Below are 22,117 nucleotides of genomic sequence, written 5' to 3'. Positions count from 1 at the left end.
AAAAATCGATGAGTTAAGTGTGTGTTAGCTTATATCACAGATGAGGAAACTGTGACATGGGATGGATAAATAATTTGCTAAAGTCACATAGATTGTGAGTGGGAAACTGGAAGTGGTTAATGCTTCAATAACTACATTAAAAGACTTATTCAAAAGGCTTTTTCACGGATGCATTTATTCTCTTCTACATAATTAGTAATGAAATTTTAGTAATATCTGTAGCAAAAAGAACCAAGTTTAGGTTGTTGTACAAAATGGCAAATGCATGGAGGGTCAGTTATACCACAAAAAGTTTTATGAATACTCAAACTTACCTACTAATGGCAACAGTGAGAGAGAATGTGGAGGTCATCCTAAAGAGACAACATCATCTCATCCAGGTCTATCAAATCTAATCTCTCCTGTATTACTTTCTCATTTTTAATTTAGTGTTTTTCATATGCTGCTATATGTATGCCATTTTTCACTCTATATGATTTGGGAAGATTTTCTTTAAACAATAAAACAAAATTATTGACCACATCCTCGACATTGAGTGATCATATAATTTAGGCTAAATAATTTATCCTTATATAAATGAAATAATATTCTCCCTGAAAATATAGAAGACTAATTGGTGTGTGTGTGTGTGTATATATATTATATATATATATATTTTAATCAATATGTATATTCAACCTGAGAATGACTTTTTGATAACACAGTATCCTTGAGTGTCAGGTTGTTGAAAGGATCTCAGATTTCTACAAGTCCAGTCTGAAAATGTAATCTTTGGAAACACAGGTATCAACAGATTTTCAAAATATTTGAGTGTAAAACAGAATTATTTACTAATAAGTTATTAATATTTTTATATAACATACAGCCATTTGGGATATTAAATATTTTTATTTTATCTTTTGTGGCACTATGAAAGATTGGAGTCTTTCATGTCTATCACATTGTCATTTTAAAAGGCACCAAATAAATCTAAAAATAGTAATTATAGTAACTAGTTATCAGAAGCTATAGGTTTTCAGATGTTAAAAATTATGACTTAGTCACCTTCATGGAAGCATTTAATTGAGCAAGACACTCAATGTGAAATTCATATGTCGTTACCAAAAATTGTCATAAATCGACGTGCTTCATTACATTACTGCCACAAATAAGTGACTTAGGTGAAAAAAAAAAATCTGTTTTGTGATATTATTCAGTAACTCATTTTAACATTTGAATGTTCTAAAAAAAAACAAATCCAGTTGGTTATGTGTATCTCATAGATTGCAGGTCTTTTCCATTGTAGACTGACTGCAATTTGGAAATGTGGATTTGTCAACCATGAAATAAATGAGATATGAAGATACTGTCTGAGATAGTTGGTCCTTCAGAAATCTAACACAGCAACAATCTAGATATACTGAGGAATAATAGCTATATGTTAATAAATTCCATATTTGTTCTCATAGGCTCAGTGTGATTCAGCATAGGAAACTCATAAAACATTGCTATGGCCTTTAGAAGACTGAAATGCAAGTCTCCTTGAGCAACAGGTTACTAAAGAGATCTCAGACTCTTACAAGTCCTGTCCAATAGTGTAACACACTTGTGTATATCCTATATTCAATAACATAACTAAACTTAAACTACCCGACAACTAAAATTATTTGGTAAAGCTCTTACACTTCATCCACCCTAAGATAAAATAATGCTTCTTAAATTTTCATTTTAAGTAATAGTTTGGTTATTGGTTAAATTTTAATGAGCCATGATCTTAGTTTAGTAAATTTTAACATAAAATTATGCTAAACAAGGCATGATATACGAACAAAAAGACTTTAATTTCTTAGGCTTCTTTTTATGATGCACTTTGCAATTTAACGATTAAATGTTTATGCTATAAATTCAATAAGGTCATACATACGTAAAACTTTCTATAATCGTCTCAGGATTTTCAGGTGGCTTGAGAGTCAGATGTAAGGAAATTTTATATACATTAGACTGTGATTAGTAGACTGGATTTTTCTTTTTTTTTTTTTTTTTTTTTTTGAGATGGAGTTTTGCTCTTGTTGCCCAAGCTGGAGTGCAATGGCATTATCTCGGCTCACCACAATATCCGCCTCCTGGGTTCAAGCCGTTCTCCTGCTTCAGCCTCCTAAGTAGCTGGGATTACAATAGATTGAATTTTATCAAGGAATGTATTTCTTCTAGAAAAAGTAGATACACTTTCAAAGATACATTAATGTACATGAGAGCTTGCCTGTGTGCTCAATAGAAAGCTAAAAATAAAAAGGTTACCATCTAATGGCACAAAGTTTTCATCTTTCATAAGCTTGCATTTTCTTTTCTTATTAAACACCATCTCACCTTTCTTTTTCAGGAAACACTTTCTGAAAATGTCAGAACTCTTAAAAACATGGATGAGGAAAAGCATAAGGACTGCTTTATGCTTGTCTTATGAATTTTAAAAGATGTAATTTAAAGGTACTTTAAAGTGATATTTGTGCCCTTGTAACTGATTCAAAGTAGACTGCTAAGGACAACAAGTAATAAGAGTCTACAAATATCAATAAATTATGAGAAAAAATGGTCCAATGGTACTTAAAATTGCATTGTGATTTATTAAATAACACATCAAACAGCTCCACCTGTAACATTAAGATTCCATTTGAACATATAGAAAATGTATTTATTGCAACCTGAAGTGATTTGGAAGGTATGCTGGGAAGAAAATATATTTACAAGTTAGTCTCAGAGGGTAGGTATCCTGTAGCCAGATGGAATAAGAAGAGAGGGAAAGGAGATTTTGGTCAAAGGGGGAGCACAAGCTAAGGAATAAAGCCACAAACAATGATTAAATTAGGTAAAGTGCAATTAGCTGAATATTGCATAAGCATACATATGGGAAGGAATGGAAAAAGGAGTGACAATATGAAGCTAAAGGGTTTGGAGTGTTCGAGATAATACTAGGCTTCCTAGCCTATTACGAGAAATCTTATTTTAGAGTGCAATAGATAAAAACTCTAAGGATGTAGATAGGAGACATCTATGTTTTGGTTAATGGAGTGCAAGTGAAAGATGCACTGAAATTGGCGGATGGAATAAAAATGTGATAGAATTGAAAATAGAAAAATCAATTAGCCTAATTTCATTGATACTTAGAGAAAATATGAAAAATAATAAATTAGTGATATAAATCTTTTCTAATTCACCAGGGTGAGTGAACAAAAGAAATTGGATTTCAAAGTATTCATGACATAGATGCAATAAGCTTTCTCAGTCAGACATAGCCAATTGACGGAAGGGAGAATTTTGAGGATTGTAAAATGTCTTGCTTGTAGACTAATAGGATATCAATAAATCATATGAGCAATAATTTGAAATCGTTTTTGTGAAGTATCATGAAGGTAAACCCTGTTTAGAACAAATTAGATTTGAAGTACTTGTGACAAATGCAGTTAAAAATGCCTTTATGCAGCTGGAAAATTGTTGCTTAGCAGAAAAGCTTGTGCTGGACAAATAGATGTCCAAATTGAATAGATGTTTTCTTAAGCTGAACTAATTGAGACAAATATCCTTATTAAATCAAAAAAATAAAAATTGAAATAACTTACCTATGATAGAGTAAATAATTTTAATATACACAAGAAGTATGTGATGTATATGTGTATATACATATGTATATGTAGTAATAATAGTGCTATTTTAAAATGATATTTTACATAGTGCTATTTTTAAATGATTTTTCAATTATTGTTGTTGGTCTGTGTTACTTTAATCATCAAAGCTGTTTGATTTCTGTTTTTGTGTTTTTTGATTTTTTTAGGTGAAGTCTCACTCGCCCAGGATGGAATGCGGTCTTAGCTCACCACAACCTCCACCTCTTGGATTCAAGTAATTCTTGTGCCTCAGACTCTCAAGTAACTGGGATTTCAGGCATGCGCCACCACGCGCTGCTAAATTTCTTGTGTTTTTTTGTAGAGAAGGGTTTTGCCATGTTGGCTAGGCTGGTCTCAAACTCCTGATCTCAAGTGATCTGCCCTGGCTTCCCAACCAGCTGATTCCTGTTTAAATAAAAACTTACAGAGATGTTCCCACAAGTACTTTATCTTACAATTTACTGAACAATAGAGGCAGTGAAGATGTTTTTCAGAAAGCAATTTGATCCTGACATTTTCTTCTTATAATCCTTTGCTTTCCTCATGTTTTTTCATATTAAAAGTAATAGTCTTGTGATGGCACCTAGGATTTGTAACAACCTGTTCCCTCATTTCCTGCATGACCTTCTTTATGTCACTTCTCTAAATGCAAAGTATACTCTCTCAGTGTCATTACATTATTTGATTTCTGCCCTGTTCCCTCACCTTTCTATGTGTTTGTTTGCATATGCCCATCTCCTAGTCACATTTTATCTGGTTAATGCCAACTTGACTTTCAATGCTGTTCAAGATTTACCTCAATCTCAATGTTTTCTGTTTATATTCCATGCACGCTTGACTTGGCTGCCAATCCTCGTGGTTGCCAAAGAATCCCAAATTATCTCTTTCAAAAATACAAGGCAGGAAGGAGGGCAGTCAGGAAAGAACAAAGAAAAGAGGGGAGAGAAAAGAAGAGAGAAAGAGAGAAAGATAATTAAAATTAAGGAGGAAGAACTTCACACTAAATTAAAATTGGTAATATTCAGGGATGATTTCATACTAGTCATACAGTTATAAATATTAGTCAAATTAATGAATTATTCCAAAAGATCGTGAATTGTAAAAATTACCCTGAAGCATTTTAGGAATATTACATTGAAGTAGGTATGCAATTTCAAAAGAAACTGGACTGTAAATATAGCCATCGTGTGTACCTATGGACCAGAATATTGTATTTTGCTTAAGTTTGAAGTGTTAACATGCCCAACTTGCTCTTATTTTAACCTAGCAAATTTTCTGCAGAACTTAAGATTATATAGTATCTGAGTTTTCCATTTCTCACAACAGTTGGCATTCTATTTTATTGAAAATTACACAATAAAATGTTAAAAAGTATTTGTTATTGTGGTTGTGTAATCTTATGCCAAAGTCGATAAATTATTAAATTAAAATCAAACCCACTTAGCACAACAATTTGAGAAAAATGGTTATTACAACATATATCATTTAAAGGGTCAATGCCTTTTTAATATTATAGTGAAGAAAAATAACCGTACCAATTATTTAATACACCAAGAATACAAAGATATAAAATCTTTTTCTCTCATATATCACACTATCTGATGTGTTTAGCTGTGATGACATTCAAGAAAACATCACTTTTTAAACTTTCTAAGATTTTGTTATGCTGCTAACAAATCAATTTTTTCAAGTACTGTAACAAAATCCCTAAACGGGCTTTATGAGAACTATTTTCAATGTGATCATTAATCATATTTTATTTATCATCCATATATAGATGGTAGCTTATCTGGTATTCCTAGTGTCTGAAGTGAAGAGTAACACACACACATACACACACCCCAATACCAATTTAATTTATAAATATATAATCATTTGTTTTCAAATACTTATATTGATACTTCTTTGTGTACTTATTTGTAATGTGGGTCTATAAAAGAGACTATTTGCTTTCTGTTAAATGGAAGCATAAAGCAGTGCTTGTCAAAAATTCAAAATCAACTTGCTTTGTCAATATTTTCAGATGTTTTTGGCTCAATCTGATGACAGCATCACTGCAGTAAAGGGATCCTATTAAAATGTTTTAAGTAAAGATAAAAAGTCACCAATGGGAAAAAAATAAAATCAAGGAAATAAACGGAAAATCAATGAACATGTGAAACGTAATGTCAATTTATATAATAATAATGTAGTATGCTATAAACATCACAGAATGTAAAATTAACAAGAATTCAGTGAGGCAGAACAATTTCTATGTGTTCAGAAGTCAAGTCTTTGATGGCTAATTTTTATACTACTTCATTAAAATATCTCTACTGGAGCAAAAGAATTGCAAATCTTTTTGAATGAAATCAATTTATCTTTAATTTTAAATAATATTTGGAATAGATGGCATAGTTTTGTCACAAAACATAGCTAACATCAATGTAGCATTACAACTTCAAACATCTTTGGAATTATAGATCTTTTTTGAAATTGCAAAATTTTACTTTGAAATTATTGTTAATATTTATGTTGCACAACCACAAATGTAGAAATAAAATTATAAAATCTACAGATAATGTTTTATTTTAACCACACATTTTACTTTGAAATTATTGTTAATATTTATGTTGCACAACCACAAATGTAGAAATAAAATTATAAAATCTACAGATAATGTTTTATTTTAACCACACATATATTGCGATAGTTCCAAATAAATGAAAGGTTTACTGATTTATCATTTTCAACATTATTACATTATTTAAGTAATATTAATCATATTTAAGTAAAAATACCTGAAGTCATAAAATTAATTTAATAATAATGCACAATATATTGTTAATATCTTTTATTTTTATAAAAACACATACCAAGGAAGCAGCAGTGTGTATTTGTTATTTATTTTAAAAATTAACTTTTCAATAAATTATTTAGGAAATGTGCTGAGACAAAGAAGCAGTCGTCACTGCACACAAACAAGAAATCAATTGTCTTTTGGAGAGTTTATGATGTGTGAGAGCTAGTGAAGTTACATGAAAGAAGATCATATAAAAAAATCCAGATCTTTATATATTGTAGTACAGTTTCACCATAAATCTCTAAGATTACACTTTAGACTAAGCCACATAGTCACACTGTTGTCTATTTATTCCTTTTGAAGATTGGAACTCCCACAACTTTGACAGACGAACTCCTCAGAAAACATTATTCTTTGACATCAATATGTTTTGCACGAAATTGAAAGGCAAGTGAAAGGCATCAAACAGTGAGAATCTAGAAAACAGTGCATGCAGAGGAAAGCTTTGCTCAACACAAATCACTTGCATGCGACATTCTTCTATAGTGACTTTATTATATATGGGAACAGAGAGGTAATGTGAAATGGAATATGGCACAAGCAAGCACAAATATTCAAATACGTGCAGGAACAACTGGATGCGATAAAACATTACAAAAAATATAAAAATGACGGTAGGAAAAAGACTATATATATATATTTTTTTTTTGAGAATAAAAGATAGTTTCATTTCATTGGTGGACACGAGATGAGTTGATGCAGTATGCAGGTAGATACCACTCTTTTCAAAGAAAATATGAACAATGTCTCAAATAGATACCAAATGTTTAAATTCCCTCTATGTGAGTTTCAAGGATAGAGAATAATAAAACAACCAAATATACATAATATTTCAGTAAAATGATTCGTTGGTGCTTACAGAAAGTGTAACTAGAGAGAGACATTAACTTGTAGATGATTTGTTTCTGGCTAATGTTGTGACAGGAGTGTAGCATTTCCATTCTGCTCAGTTTCCTATCTCACTTACCTTTTGGAAGGACATGATTCCATATTATAATTACTCTGTCTCTTTCTTTCTTTACTCATTTACCCTACTTTACTCAAAAATCTCAAACATCATAGAGACATGCATGTCTTCGTTCTCCAAGTTTGAAAAGAAAATAATGTAGAAAGTTCTGGGTTTTGTTTGTTTTTTGTTTTTATTTTTGTTTTTGTTTTTGTATTTTTGCCCTGGCATTTATATAATCTCCCATCTCATTACTCCCATATCAGTATTCTACCCATCTTAGAGCAAAAATGCCTCTTAAAAAAAGGACATTGCACTCAGCATGGTGACTGATGCCTGTAATCCCACAACTTTGAGAAATTGCACCACTGCACTCCAGCCTGGGCGACAGAGCAGGACTCCATCTAAAAAAGAAAAAAAAAAAAAAAAAAGAAAGAAAAGAAAAAAAAAGGTACATTGCTGATTCCATTTCAGCACCACTCAATTACCATTCTCTAACTGTCCCTTATTTGTCTTTACCAAATGCCACATCTGGCATATTTGGCAAAAGATATTATTTTTTTTCCCCACCATTCCAATGAACACAAAAATGACATTCTCAATATCAAATCCAATGACCACATTTTATTAATATTTTACTCCACCTGAAACTATGAAGGATATAACTAATTTGTCCATTTTTCTTTAAGCACATATCTGTATTCATTTTGATAACCCACCACTCTTGATTGTTCCCTTACTGAATGTTTGTCTCTTCTTAGTATCCTTTGCCCATTCTACTCTTTTAAAAATACTGTTGCAGTAACTGAGGAGTTGTTTTTGATTCCACTTCTGTGTCAAACTAAAGTCAGTTCTTTCAGGCTTCTGGATTTTGATATTAAATATGTGTTTAGCAGTTCAAATTGTATATATGTCTATTCCAGCTCAGATCCAGAAATCTATTTCCTTCTTTTCACTCTCACTTGGATTCCTCAAGCAATTTAACATGTTCTAAATATTTCTTTAAAAGTCTTCCATGTTTATTTAGGTTTCAACTCTACCCACAGAATAGACTAATTTAATAATTTTATACTATCCTTGGTCTTTTGTTTTATATGGTCTTCTACATCCAATAGAAGGTTGTTCAGTTAAACCTTAAAAACCTATTGCATACTTTTTAATTATCTGAATTTTCATCAACACCATAGTAGAAACCTCCCCAATATGGAGCTTTGTAATAATTGATCTTTAAATTCCCACCATGATATGTTATTATATATTCTCCTCAAAATGAAAAAATAAAAAAGTTTACTGTAAAACATGGTTTAAAAAAATATTGATTTATCTGCTTCAGGAGTTTTCTTTTCTATAGTAGATGAAACTAGGTACAATAATTTGTTATTTTCTTTGGAGAGATGTCAAGGCATGCTCCACACCCTCTGAAACTAGGTAGATTGTATCACATACACTCTGGACCAACATACTTGCTACTTTCTGATTTGATCTGATTGACATGATGTCAACAATATAGTGGAACAATGTGATATTCTTGTCATGTACAGTCTCTTTGGACTATGTCAGACAAATGGCATGAGAGTTAACATAGTCCTTGAGCTAATTCATAAATGTATATTGTTACCATTTTAAATAAATGTAATCGTTGAAGCCCTTATTTTCTCACAGGGGTGGGGGAAAATTGCTATTCCCAGATTAATGTCTGTATGTTATGAATCTGAGTGAGTGCCAATCTACTTGAGCAAATAAACACCTGGAAGAGAAGCTGTAATTAGATCTATGATTTTCTTGAATTTGCATTCATTTACTTTTATTCTCCAGAGTGCTTTTGTAAGGGTCACACCGGTAAATCAAAAAGAGGATGTAATAAGGGAATATCATCTGTGTCATTTATTCAAGAATATCCAGTCTCATATTTCCCCCTGCCACACAATACTATATTACTTTTGACACAATATATTGAGTAGGAAGCAGCACTTATTGATAATTCTACTTGCTCTTCTTCGCTACTGAAGATCTCACCCTACTAATCAAGGAACAAATATGAACTTTTTTTTCAGCTAACAGAATATAATGTTTATTCCAATTATACATTTGTGAAAAAGTGAAGTGAAAATAAGTCTTTGGAGCCAGTGGAACCACTGTAAGCCCAAACTATGCTAGGACATTATTTATTACTTGAAGTCCCATTGGCTGCATTCTTAAAGGTGGATCTCTTTGTATCAATGTCAATTGGATTCCAAATCGAACAATTCTCAAAACGTTTGGACATTACCCTATCTCAGTGTTGGTTACCTGAATAAGAACAGTAGTTTTTGCGTTTCAGAAAGGACTACTATAATCATCACCATATACACACACTTGTCATGGTAGTGCAAGAGCCTTTCTCTGGACAATCTGGGTTCTCTTTCATTTAACAGATTCTGAGTCTACAATGGTTGGAGAACGGGGTAAGGGAACATGACTTTTCATAGGCGTGACTGCTTTTAACCCCCGATCTTCCATTTTTTATTTTATATTTAATAAAACATTCTGGTAAATTGAACATTTCTATTATTGATTGAGACCATATGTTTTGCCCCTAGGATCTTGTCGTCTGTTAACTATCTCTGTAGTTCTCTATGAATCACTTCTTTTCCCAACCCTCCTCCCTTCCTCATTGTGATAATTGCACCCACCTTTCTTCTGATGGTTAAGTGCTGCCATCTGGTCTCTGAGACATCAGAATTCTATCATTCTCATTTCTATCAGGGAAAAAAGTTACACATCAACATTTTCTACTCTCAGTTCTAATCTGCATAGCAGGTTGCCTACGTGTTTCTCAGAGATACTCTTGCTTCACTCGCGATCACATTTCTAATGGCTTTGGTAGATGGAATGTCCTTTGGAACTTTCCCATGAAACATACTCCTCTTGTTGATTTGTTAGACTTGCACAACGTGCCATATTTACATGCGCACTTTCTCTGTCTTTTAAATTGTACTTACCTTATCTGTCATAACAGTTCTGGAATTCCTACTTGTCCTGCTTTCTCCACATTATTAAGATAAATACTAGCAATGATTCAGTGTTGCATCCCAAAGCACTAGCCAAAATATGAACTACTATTTTCCGGGAGAGTGCTCATAAAATGACAACTTTTTTTCTTATCCAACTTTATATTTTGCTCTTCTTGATCAAGTACTTACAGGATATAATCCTAATCATGTTTATTTATTTCCAAAAGGTATATGTTGACTTGTTATTGCTCCTATTTGGAAAGATAATGCCTTCTCTTGGAATACTTTGCACCTTCCAAATAGGGTGTATTAGTCTGTTTTCACACTGCTATAAAGATACTAGCTGAGACCAGGCAATTTATAAAGTATGAGGTTTAATTGACTCATGGTTCTGCATGAATGGGGAGGCCTCAGGAAACTTACAATCATGGTGGAAGGCAAAGGAGAAGCAAGCGTCTTCTTCACAAGATGACAAGAGAGAGAGCACTTTAAAAACTATCAGATCTCATGAGAACTCTCTCATCTTCATAAGAACAATATGGGAGAAACAGTCAGCATAATCCAATCATCTCCCACCAGGTCCCTCCATTGACACGTGGGGATTACAGTTTGAGGTGATATTTAGATGGGGACACAGAGCCATATAATAGAATTATATTGTGCCTTTATCCTAGGTTTGTTCTAGTGGTAAGAGGGAAGGTAGGGGAAGGGAGTGAGTGATAAGAATGTACTCTTATAAGGCATTCTCTTCATACAAGTTAAACTCTATTTTCTAACTCTAAAATTATAGGATTGGGTCACCACTACAGAAGGATCAGATGTACCATTCAGTTTTGTAATTTGAAACTCTTCAACATAAATTGTCATCTGATTTCTCAATTCCCCATACTATTTCAATTAATGCCATGAACTCTTGGTAACAGATATATTGGAGTAAAACTTTAACCTCAGAAGTTTGCTAATGGTATTACTAAGCCTTGGACTAGAGGCCTAGCTTTTTCTGTATTCTTGATTAATAAGAGTCTGTTTATATGCCACCAGGACTTCCTCTGATACTTGTACTTTGTATTTAATTGCTGATCAATTACTCTCAGTCTTTGATTATCCCCAGCATTAGTTATCTAATTGTTTTGTCATGATTACAATTTTTCCTATACTTCAAGACATGCCATTTTACACATGCCAGTGCCTTTTTATTCTTTTTATTCCACTGGTGAATCGTCTTAGTTAACCACCAATGGAGCTTTCAACAACTGCACATTTGTAACACTACCACTGTCAAAGGCTATTCATGGTACCCTGCCACAGTGAAAGAGAACTCTGTCAATTAGTCTGTGAGTAATTCAAGAATTCCACTTAACATCTGCTTATTTGGACCACTTCTGTTCCCAACTATTGGTAGTTGAATTCCCCGTGAAACAGACTCTGAAACAGAGATATTCACATGTAAAAATATTAGTGAGAAGTTTTTCAGGCCTAACAATGTGAGGAGTTAGGGAAGCAGAATTGAGCAGAGGAAGAAGTTGGTTGCTCATAATGCAGTCATACAAAAGTAGTTGGTTGCCAATTTATGGGTATGGAGGCCTCAGTCAGTTTCACGGGGAGCTGTGAAGCTGGAATGGTCACACAGAGTTACCTTGAATTGAGACAAGGAGTCTAGAGCCCATTAAACACTCATTGCCCTGTCGTTAGATATACGCTGCCGACAATGAAGAAAGGCAATTCACTTCAGCTAAGGTCAGTGTTTGGAGGGAGACTTAAATGCAAAAAGGCAGTTCTTAGCATTTCCAGTAGCTATGGAAGGATTGTTTCATTACTGAAAGCAGAGAATTAGAAATGTGTGGAGCAAATCAAAGTGCTGATTTCAAAAGGCAAATCATCACCACCTGATATAAAAAATTTCCTTTCTTCACAATTACTTTTTTACATTGTCTAATTTTCCTTTATTTTTTATCCGCCATAAAATATTGATCTTTCTTACTTGTTTATTTTGTCTCCCTACACTACATTATAATCTCCAAAAGAACAAAGAATATTTTTCACTTGTTAAGAGCTGCTAAATATAGCAAATAAAATGTATTTCCCACACAGTATACAATAAATAACTATTAGTACTGACTGTGACTAACAGAAACACTTATACTAGATTATAATAATTTCTCTGATAATATTATGCTAAGTGAGCAATAAAGCAGTTAGGAAGAACACTGCTTAGAGGGAGCTGGTGTCCTAGTCTGCTTAGACTTTCATAGAAAACTCCAAAGATTGGGTGGTTTAAATAATAGAAATGTATTTCTCACAGTTCTGGGGCTGGAAAGTCCAAAGTCAAAGTAACAGTTGATGAAATTTCTGCTGAGGGCTTTCTTCATGGTTTGTAGACAGCTGCCTTCTCACTGTATCCTCACATGGTGGAAAGAATAAGATCAGTATTTCCTCTTTTTCATCTTACAAGGACACCAGCCCTATCATATTAAGGATCCACCCTTATAACTGCATTTTACTTTTATTACCTCCTGCTTATATTTCAACATACAAATTTGGGGGAATAACAAACATTAAGTTCATAAAATTTGGGTTAATGTATAAAACTTCCTGAAAGAAGATTATAAAAATAAACTTTCTGAATGAAGTAACTTTTTTGCAGCCATTTGCTGGTAAATGTTTAATAACTGACACTTGGGGACAATGAATGTTGGTTGATAATTTATGCTTACGAGTAAAATAAAGTAAAACAATAAAAATGTATGTCAGGAGCAGTAGCTCATGCCTGTAATCCCGGCACTTTGAGAGGCGGAGGTGAGTGGATCACCTAAGGTCAGGAGTTCGAGACCAGCCTGACCAACATGGTGAAAACCCATCCCTACTAAAAATACAGAATTGGCCAGTTGTGGTGGTGCATGCCTGTAATCGCAGCCACTGGGGAGGCTGAGGCAGCAGAATCGCTTGAACCCAGGAGGCAGAGATTGCAGTGAGCCAAGATCATGCCATTGTACTCCAGCCTGGGCAACAAGAGTGAAACTCCATCTCAAAACAACAACAACAACAAAAAAGTATGTCAAAACTGCACTTGCTTATTAATGATGTGAGCAACTGCTTTGTTGAACCAGATATTTGTTTTGGGAGACTGGAAGACTATTTCCTCAATATTTTTGTATGTATTGGCAGTTGTAAAGACTACAAACACACTTTCCATTTAAGTTTAATCTGCTTTGTAAACATTCGCTTCATACTTTCCTAAATCTAGACAGTCAAGAAAGTGAATTAATCCAACCCTGCTTTGATATTTGCTGATTTCCATGGTAAAAGTAACCTCACTATGATCAATTTCAAACTACCAAATGGATGTCATTGATCTTGAAGTTAGAAAGAGTACAATAGTACAATAGTACAACACAGAATATTATTTTCAACATGTGTATGTAATAAATATAAATAATAGTAAAATGAGGAAAATCATCACAAAGTCATTAATTTTAAGTATACATTTTGTTTTAAAGTAATGTTTGCTTATAAGTTATCTAATTTAATACTTAGGCTTCTTTAAAAACTGGGTTGCACAGCCCCATCAAAAAGTGGGTGAAGGATATGAACAGGCACTTCCCAAAAGAAGACATTTATGTAACCAACAAACATATGAAAAAAAAGTTCATCATCACTGGTCATTAGAGAAATGCAAATCAAAACCACAATGAAATACCATCTCACTCCAGTTAGAATGGTGATCATTAAAGAGTCTGGAAACAACAGATGCTGGAGAGGATGCAGAGAAATAGGAATGCTTTTATACTCTGGGTGGAAGTGTAAATTAGTTCAACCATTGTGGAAGATAGTTTGGTGATTCCTCAAGGATCTAGAACCAGAAATACCATTTGACACAACAATCCCGTCACTGGGTATATACCCAAAGGATTACAAATAATTCTACTGTGAAGACACATGAAACATAGTTTATTGCAGCACTATTTACAATAGCAAAGACTTGGAACCAACCCAAATGCTTATCAATGATAGACTGGATAAAGAAAATGTGGCACATACACATCATGGAATACAAAGCAGCCATAAAAAAGGATGAGTTCATGTCCTTTGCAGGGACCTGGATGAAACTAGAAACCATCATCCTCAGCAAACCAACACAGGAACAGAAAACCAAACATCGCATGTTCTTGCTCATAAGTGGGGGTTGAACAGTGAGAACACATGGACACAGGGAGGGGCACATCACACACCAGGGCCTGTCAGGGGATTGGGGGAAAAGGGGAGGCCTAACATTAGGACAAATACCTAATGAACGTGGGGCTTAAAACCTAAATGACGGGTTGATAAGTGCAGCAAACCACCATGGCACATGTATACCTACGTAACAAACCTGCACATTCAACACATGTATTCCAGAACTTAAAGTAAAATCAAATAAAATATAAAAAATAAAAAACTGTGTTGCAAAATTACTGAACATTGAACAGTTCGCTCTCATGGACTCGGCTCCAGCACAACACTGCTTTTTCATGAATAAGGTAACCTGGTGGGGATACTAACAGTAGGTAAGGTGAAAAATGGCAAGAAATACATTTTCATGGATGCCTCATGCATGGATATGAAAATTCTTCAAGAAATAACACGGAATATTTGATGGACTTAAAGCAGTTCTGTATGTATAAAGAGTCACTTTTTTGCAGAACATGATAAACAGGAAGTGGGCAATCATTAAGGGCCTCATATGTAATATTAAGAAGTATAGTCTTGGCTAATTTATATTGTGGTAAGAAACAATCCTCAAAATATCAGGATATTAAAACAATAAAAAGTTAATTATTATTCTTTGTATATTTCTACTGCTGGTCCTCAAGGGGCTCTGCTCATTTGAATCAAATAGGCGCCAAAGCTGCAGCAGTCCCCAGAATCTTTCCCTATAGCCTCTGTGGTATTAGGCCTCAGTGTTCACCACGATGAAGGAGGACATCTTAGAGAACTGTAACCCTGCTGTTAGACGGAGTCTGACAAAGTCCAGACACATAACTGTTTTATGAGTAAATTGCCAATGCCAATCACATGATCTAAAATTAATGTGGTGGGTGCCAAAGGAGAGGCAGACTACGTGTGTTAGTGAGATCTGATAGTGTCTGCCATAACACTTAATAATTTCTGGAGAATTTTACCATGGGATTGACATTTGAATATTCAATTTAAACTACTTATTTATGAAGCAGTTATAGGAATAATTAGGAACATTATGGAAACTATGTTTTAATTAACTTTCTAAGTGGTGAAAGAGTGAATTATTCATAAATTACTTCTGGAAACAGGACTCTGCTAAAACGCATGTAAGTGAACTTGAAGCAGCATCTCAATTTGTGCAATATAATAAAGAAAAAAAACTATTGGATCCAGAAAAAAATACACCATCACTTTTATTTATGGCTAATCCAGAACTTCAGGAAACTGATGAATGTTTGTGCACATAATGTTTTTATTATGGATATATCTGGGGCATATGGAACATACAGTCCCCTCAAAAATGGTCAGTTTCACTCATGCCCAACCCCGTATATATTTTAGGGTAACTTTCCTGGTCCGGTTAAGTTAGACCTAGACATTTTCACCTGACAAATCTAAGTAAACTTCTGTGGAAAAAACTGACCATTTGCCTAGAATGAATCTCTGGGTAAGGAAGATGCATATAGTCCTATAATTTACTGTAGTTATTTTAACACCTTGTCTTAAAGACACATCACAGGTTTATAACTGGACTTTTTTTCCTTCCTGAGCCACTTGCCATATAGCTTACTTTTCTCTAGCTCTAGGGAGGCTTCCCCATACAGACTAGGTCAACAGATTCTCTTCCACTGGCTCGTGGATGGGTTTGGCTACTGAGAATCAGTAAGACAAGATCAAAATTATAGGGAGTAAGGAGTAGGTAAAGGTGAAGTATTTATTTCCCTACTGATTCCCTTCCGAGCTTCCACATGTTGGTCACATTTCTCTACCAAATGGTAGTTATTGTGGGGTTCATTTAACTTCACCTTCCTCTTACCATAGACACAAAAGTTCCCTGCTTTCATTCACCTTCGGGTATTGCAAACATTTAAACATTATAAACGTTCCTCGAACATATTTTTTCCTTCCAGGACAATGACTGATACACCTTCTTGAGCTTGCAAGGGCAAATATAACTCTGCCTAACATAGTATCCCTGCTGTACAGCCTGGAATGTACTCCTACTCAATGGGATGGTTACACAATGAAATGAATGAGTGACTGCACTTATAAAATGCACATTGGAGTATGAGCTACGTCTTCCTGATGGTGGCCTTTTAATGTCAAATGAGATAATATATGTAAAAATGTTTTATAAATTTTTAAATGTGATAAATATTATTTTGTGTGAATGATAAATGTAGCTCTGGGTTCTATTGACTAAAAGATAAGCACTGCTCCTTCATGAATCAAACCATTAATTCCTGATGGTGTTTAATTATTATCGAACATATTTTTCCTCACAGGAGCTGTCATTTAAATGTGCTTGCCAACGAGCTTGTTTATCAAAACATTCCAGACCCTTTCAAATCCTCATTTACTTTGTTTCTTGTTTACCACACCCATAAATTTGTATTACCAGCATATTTAACTATCAGGCTATTTTGGAGATTGCAAAAAGAAGACCTGATTCATCATATGCAATACCTCACACATCTGTCATTTCTATTCTACTGCAATTTGGTGAGTTCAGCCTCTTTTTACTTCATGTTTGAATAATTGCAATAGATTTTATACTGTTCTCACTGCTAAACTTGCTCCCCCTATTACCATATAGACACTCATATTCATCTTGCATAATACCACCAGATTATTCTTTTTCCATCTATTTTCCTGTATATGTGTCCTCCACTTTCCTGTCTTTTTTTTTTTTTTTCTGTACTTCATTCTACCCATCTTAGTGAATAAATGTCTCTTCAACTCCCTCAGGCTATATATACATCAATTTTTCAAAATCCAAGTAAAACTTCACCTCCTTGAGAGTATTTTAGAGAGCCTGTAATACCTACATTTTTTTACCATTTGTTAGGAATATATTTCAGCCCCAGTTACGTGATTATTACATATTATAGTATATTAACGTTTGCAAACTCCTTGAAGCATCATACACACCCCAGACTGCTACATTCATTTCAACAACAAAACGGTTTTTTTTCAATTTTGTAATAAATATATTAAGAGCCTGTTCTCCTCCAGGCCAATTTTCTCCCCCTATATTTAAAGTGCTCTGATGGAGGTAACTTATTAATAATTTGAGACTAAAACAACTTTTCAAATATGCATTTCTTTTGTGCACACCAAGCTGGTGTATGCCTGCAGGCACTATTTCTATTAAGTGAACAGCTGGATATTGTGTAGTGGATTGACCAGGTGTTTGAGTGAACACATTAGTCACCATACAGAAGCAACTTAAAAGAATGAATCACAATGATAGTCATCCCACTCTGGGAAAAGGAAAATAAATAAATAAAAATGTTTCATATCTATCAGACAGCCACAAAGCACAGTTCCTATCAACAGGAACAAATTCAAATAAAAATGGCCCCACCATACATATTTTATTTGATTTACATCTAGCACTGAAGATACACTTTATGAATTTTTCCTTTATTCTGATAGTCATAAAATAAATGGAGGTGAATCACATAACTTTTGAATATCTAAATAGCCAGAGATAAGCTCTGCATATTAAATATCTTTTAATATTAAATCTACCAAAAAACATAGCAGGGGTTATATTTATGTTGGAACTGAGAAAACCTATTTAACACTCTTTCAAATTATCTAAACAGAAATTTTAAATACTTGACTAAAATTCACATTAAATTCTGAATTTTACATGACTTTATGTGGCTCTACCATTCATGCTGTTGAACTTCTGAGCTATTAATATTTACAAATAACCCATGTTCTTTCAAATGATTTCAATGCTTACAGAAACACATATCAAAGTACATACAATGGAATAAAACTGCGGCAATACAGAAAAATAAAAACTATCATATGACAACATGATGAAGCCAGAGTTAACATGAGCACATTAAATGAAATCCTAACATTTTCTTTTCAACTTTGTGCCTATGTCTTACTATGCTAATGTAGGTAATAAGCAGTATTTATAGATGGAAGAAATATGAAAAGAAGCTTGATTATTATTTGTGCAATTTCTAGAGTGCACTGACACTTACCAACTCTTAATGCTTAGATATCCAAACACTGCTTCTTTTCCAAGAAGGAATCATACAAAAAATGTAAGGCAGCATACTCTAATTTTTTTTTTTTTTTTTTTTTAAGATTGAGTCTCACTCCGTAGCCCAGGCTGTAGTGCAGTGGCGCGAGATCTCAGCTCACTGCAAGCTTCATCTCCCGGGTTTACACCATTCTCCTGCCTCAGCCTCCCGAGTAACTGGGACTACAGACACCCGCCACCATGTGTGGCTAATTTTTTTGTATTTTTAGTAAAGACTGGGGTTCCCCATGTTAGCCAGTATGGTCTCGATCTCCTGACCTCGTGATCTGCCCGTCTTGGACTCCCAAAGTGCTGGGATTGCGGGCGTGAGCCACTTTGCCTGGCCAGCATACTCTCTTATTCATAGATTTTGAATTTAGGCCTACATGAATAATAATATATTTACTATGATGTTACTATCAATCAACCTTATTTTTCTTTTCTATGAAATAGGAGCCAAAATAATATTTATTTCATATCTTATGAAGTTAAAAGAAAATATAACTAATAAGGGGCTTAACAATGAGTGTGATTTTGTAATTACTTTGTACCACTATTAATTGTCGAGATAGAATATGGTATCGCTAGTCATCCGTATCTATTGCCCAACTTCATTTTGATTCCTTCTTACTAGTTTGCATAGATAGGCCTGAATTTTTGATCCACTGCTCAACTCCTATCTCTAAACCATTGGTTCTCAAATAGAGGTGATTTTGATGCCTAGGGAACATTTGACAACATATGGAGATATTGTTGATTACACAGGGCAATGCTTCATAAGCACATAATTATCTGGCCCCAAATGTCAACAGTGTCAAATTCCAGAAACTCTGCACTAGGCTTTTCTATCTAGTTACCCACCTCTCTGCTTTGCCCTGCCCCCAATTTTATGGATATCGATTTCCTGATTTCTCACTGCATTACTCGCACTTATACAGATATTCTAAATTGATTTGTATATATCTTCCTAGTTTGACCCATTGCTTTTAACTGAATTTTACTGGGCTTTTATAAAGGCCATGTCCATGGAGTTCAGTCATTATCTTCACCAAATTTTTATTTGCTTCAGTCTGGGGAGGAACTCTATATTAAAAAATAAAAACAAAACCCAAAAACTAATTTATGAAAGATATTTTATAATGTAATTACTTAAACTTTTTTTTCTTCTTTCTTATATGAGCTTTTAAATTCAATGAGTGACGTGTGGTTTTCAGGCTGGGTCAGGAAGTTTGCTTGGAAGGGGAAATTTTGTCTGCTGAGACACTAGGGAGCAAATGCCCATGTGGGTGTAGGCTGGTCACGGACCTCCTAGGGTTCCCTATAAGTTAGTTGTGGTTGAGGTCGCCATCATCAGAACTTAATAGGCCCCTGGTACGAGTAAATCTCTGCACCACAGAGACTATTCAGTTATAGAACTCTGCTTCTGTGCATAGGCAACCTTTTTTGTTTTTTTTCAATTTTTTGGCAGCAAAGTTGAGAAAGTGAACACACAAACAGCCCATTTCTTAGCTTATCAATATCTGTACCAATTTCTTTCCCTCATCAACATACATTTTCCATATTTTGTTGGTATCAGCCTCTGACACTCATCCACACAAGAAAGTCTACAAAGCCTAAACTAACTTTTAAACATTATTTAAGTTAATAACTTGTCTTCTACCAGAAACCTGGATACATTTTTAAAAGGATTTGAAGAACTATATACGCTAGAGACAGAGAAAAAAATTAGTGCTGACCAGTCTGGGCCTACTTGACTAAAACAAGATAGATTAAATTAATAAAAGCAAGATGTTCTGCATTTATAAAGATGTTAACTCTTTTTAATGTGTATGACTCATTAATGAGTTTATAATTAGATTTTGAAGGATTTCATTCTGGATCTTGCAGATTGTGAGTATTTTTCTGGTAAATTAGGAAGCATGATTTTTCAATAAAAAAGCTCACTGGAAACCCCTGTAACAAGTAATAAATATTAAAAATTTGCAGAATTGTTTACTCATTCAATAAATAATGACTCCACATTTTTAGAAATACTAGAGATAAAGCATTTCTAAAGGCAAATTCTACTGTTTCCTGGTTTTACATTCTAGATTTTAAGACAAAGATGTCTTCCTTGAAATTTTAGTTATGTGAAAGAAATTTCTTAGTGATATAATTTTTTCTTACTCTGACTCTGTGAGACTTTTGTTTATATTTTATGAAACTATTACTATATAGTACATTATAGGAATATATTTGAGAAATCATTTTTAGCTTTTAGAAATTAATTTGCATAATATATTTTAATTTTAATAAAGCTCCATTCCTCTAGTCCTTTCATATTTGGAAGATATTTCCTATACAATATCTTCTCTATTATTTAATACTGCTGTTTTAAAAAAAAGAAATTGAAACCTTTTACTCATATATACCAGACTTCCAAAACTGTCTTAGCTTAAAAATCAGTTCTCCAAAATGCTTTCTCTAACTGAACTTTATATCTTAGGTGCAAGTATAATCCTGATAAATACTATAGTCAGGCATTTTTAAAACTTTATGTTTTCCATTTTTGCAGCAGGGTATCATCTTCTTGCCCTTTCCCTCACTATAGTATCCTTCAAGAACATTATTAGCTCGAATTCCAAATTTCAATGAAACAATCATCTATCCATTTTGTAATTCATTGTTTTATTCAATAAATAATTAGTGGATGATTTCTGTGTGTCAGGAATATATTGGGAGCTTGGGGACAAAGTGGTGGGCCAAATAGGCATGTTTCTTCCTTCACAGAGTGTATATTTTAACTACATTAGTCACAATAATGACTCGGTAAAATCTAAATACTACGATAAAAGGAAAGATATGTCTGGATACAAATAGTCAAGAACTAATGCACAGATCATTGACTTTGTCCAGTTTGGGGGATCATCATTTATATAGAGCACTTTATTTTCTTAACTTAGTTATGAAAGACTGTTACATTGTTTTAATAAGGAATCCATCTAAATCATACTTTTATGCATGAAGGGAGAGAATGGTAAATCTACTTTCTTCTCTGGCTTAACAAAAGGCCCTATAGGTATTATTAAAGTGTTTATAAAATGTAAAATATATTTTAAATGTTAACATGGCAACTACTTAGGAAAAAAGAATAAAATAGATGGAAAAACTGTTAGGGATTAAAGATTCTGTTTTAGAGGACATAGTAACAATATTTGTAGAGCATTTGCCTTAAAATATGTGTTCATTAAACACTAACTTGAACAGGATTATAGATTTTCATACGTCTTCACATTTAAAAGGCAAATAAGATTGATGCTTTTGTTAATATTCTCAATTCACCACTTTATCAAAACTAGTTTCTTGACACAGAATAGTGTCTGCATTTCCACAGCCATAAGACAGAATAAAACATTTTCTCCTTTTTTAACTTTCTCTTTCTCTCTTCTTTTC

At 33.6% G+C, this 22,117-nt stretch overlaps 1 long non-coding RNA gene across 2 annotated transcripts in view; it reads left to right on the top strand.

Moving 5' to 3' along the window:
• The window catches only part of LOC105544803, a 30,378-nt gene extending 11,173 nt beyond the window's left edge, over positions 1-19,205 (top strand). Inside the window, exons 3-5 of one of the 2 annotated variants that reach the window (XR_001006823.1) lie at positions 2,360-2,463; positions 6,784-6,888; positions 17,039-17,122. This is a non-coding gene — a long non-coding RNA (uncharacterized LOC105544803). Of the gene's footprint in view, positions 1-2,359; positions 2,464-6,783; positions 6,889-17,038; positions 17,140-18,750 lie in introns of those variants that run through there. The other variant, XR_001006822.1, reaches the window with a different exon arrangement.
• Positions 19,206-22,117: the final 2,912 nt, after the last annotated feature.

Source organism: Mandrillus leucophaeus, unplaced genomic scaffold (genome assembly GCF_000951045.1).
Source record: "Mandrillus leucophaeus isolate KB7577 unplaced genomic scaffold, Mleu.le_1.0 Scaffold31, whole genome shotgun sequence".
Classification (NCBI taxonomy): domain Eukaryota; kingdom Metazoa; phylum Chordata; class Mammalia; order Primates; family Cercopithecidae; genus Mandrillus; species Mandrillus leucophaeus.
Note: the sequence above shows the minus strand (reverse complement) of the source record. Positions and strands in the feature narration are given on the sequence as shown.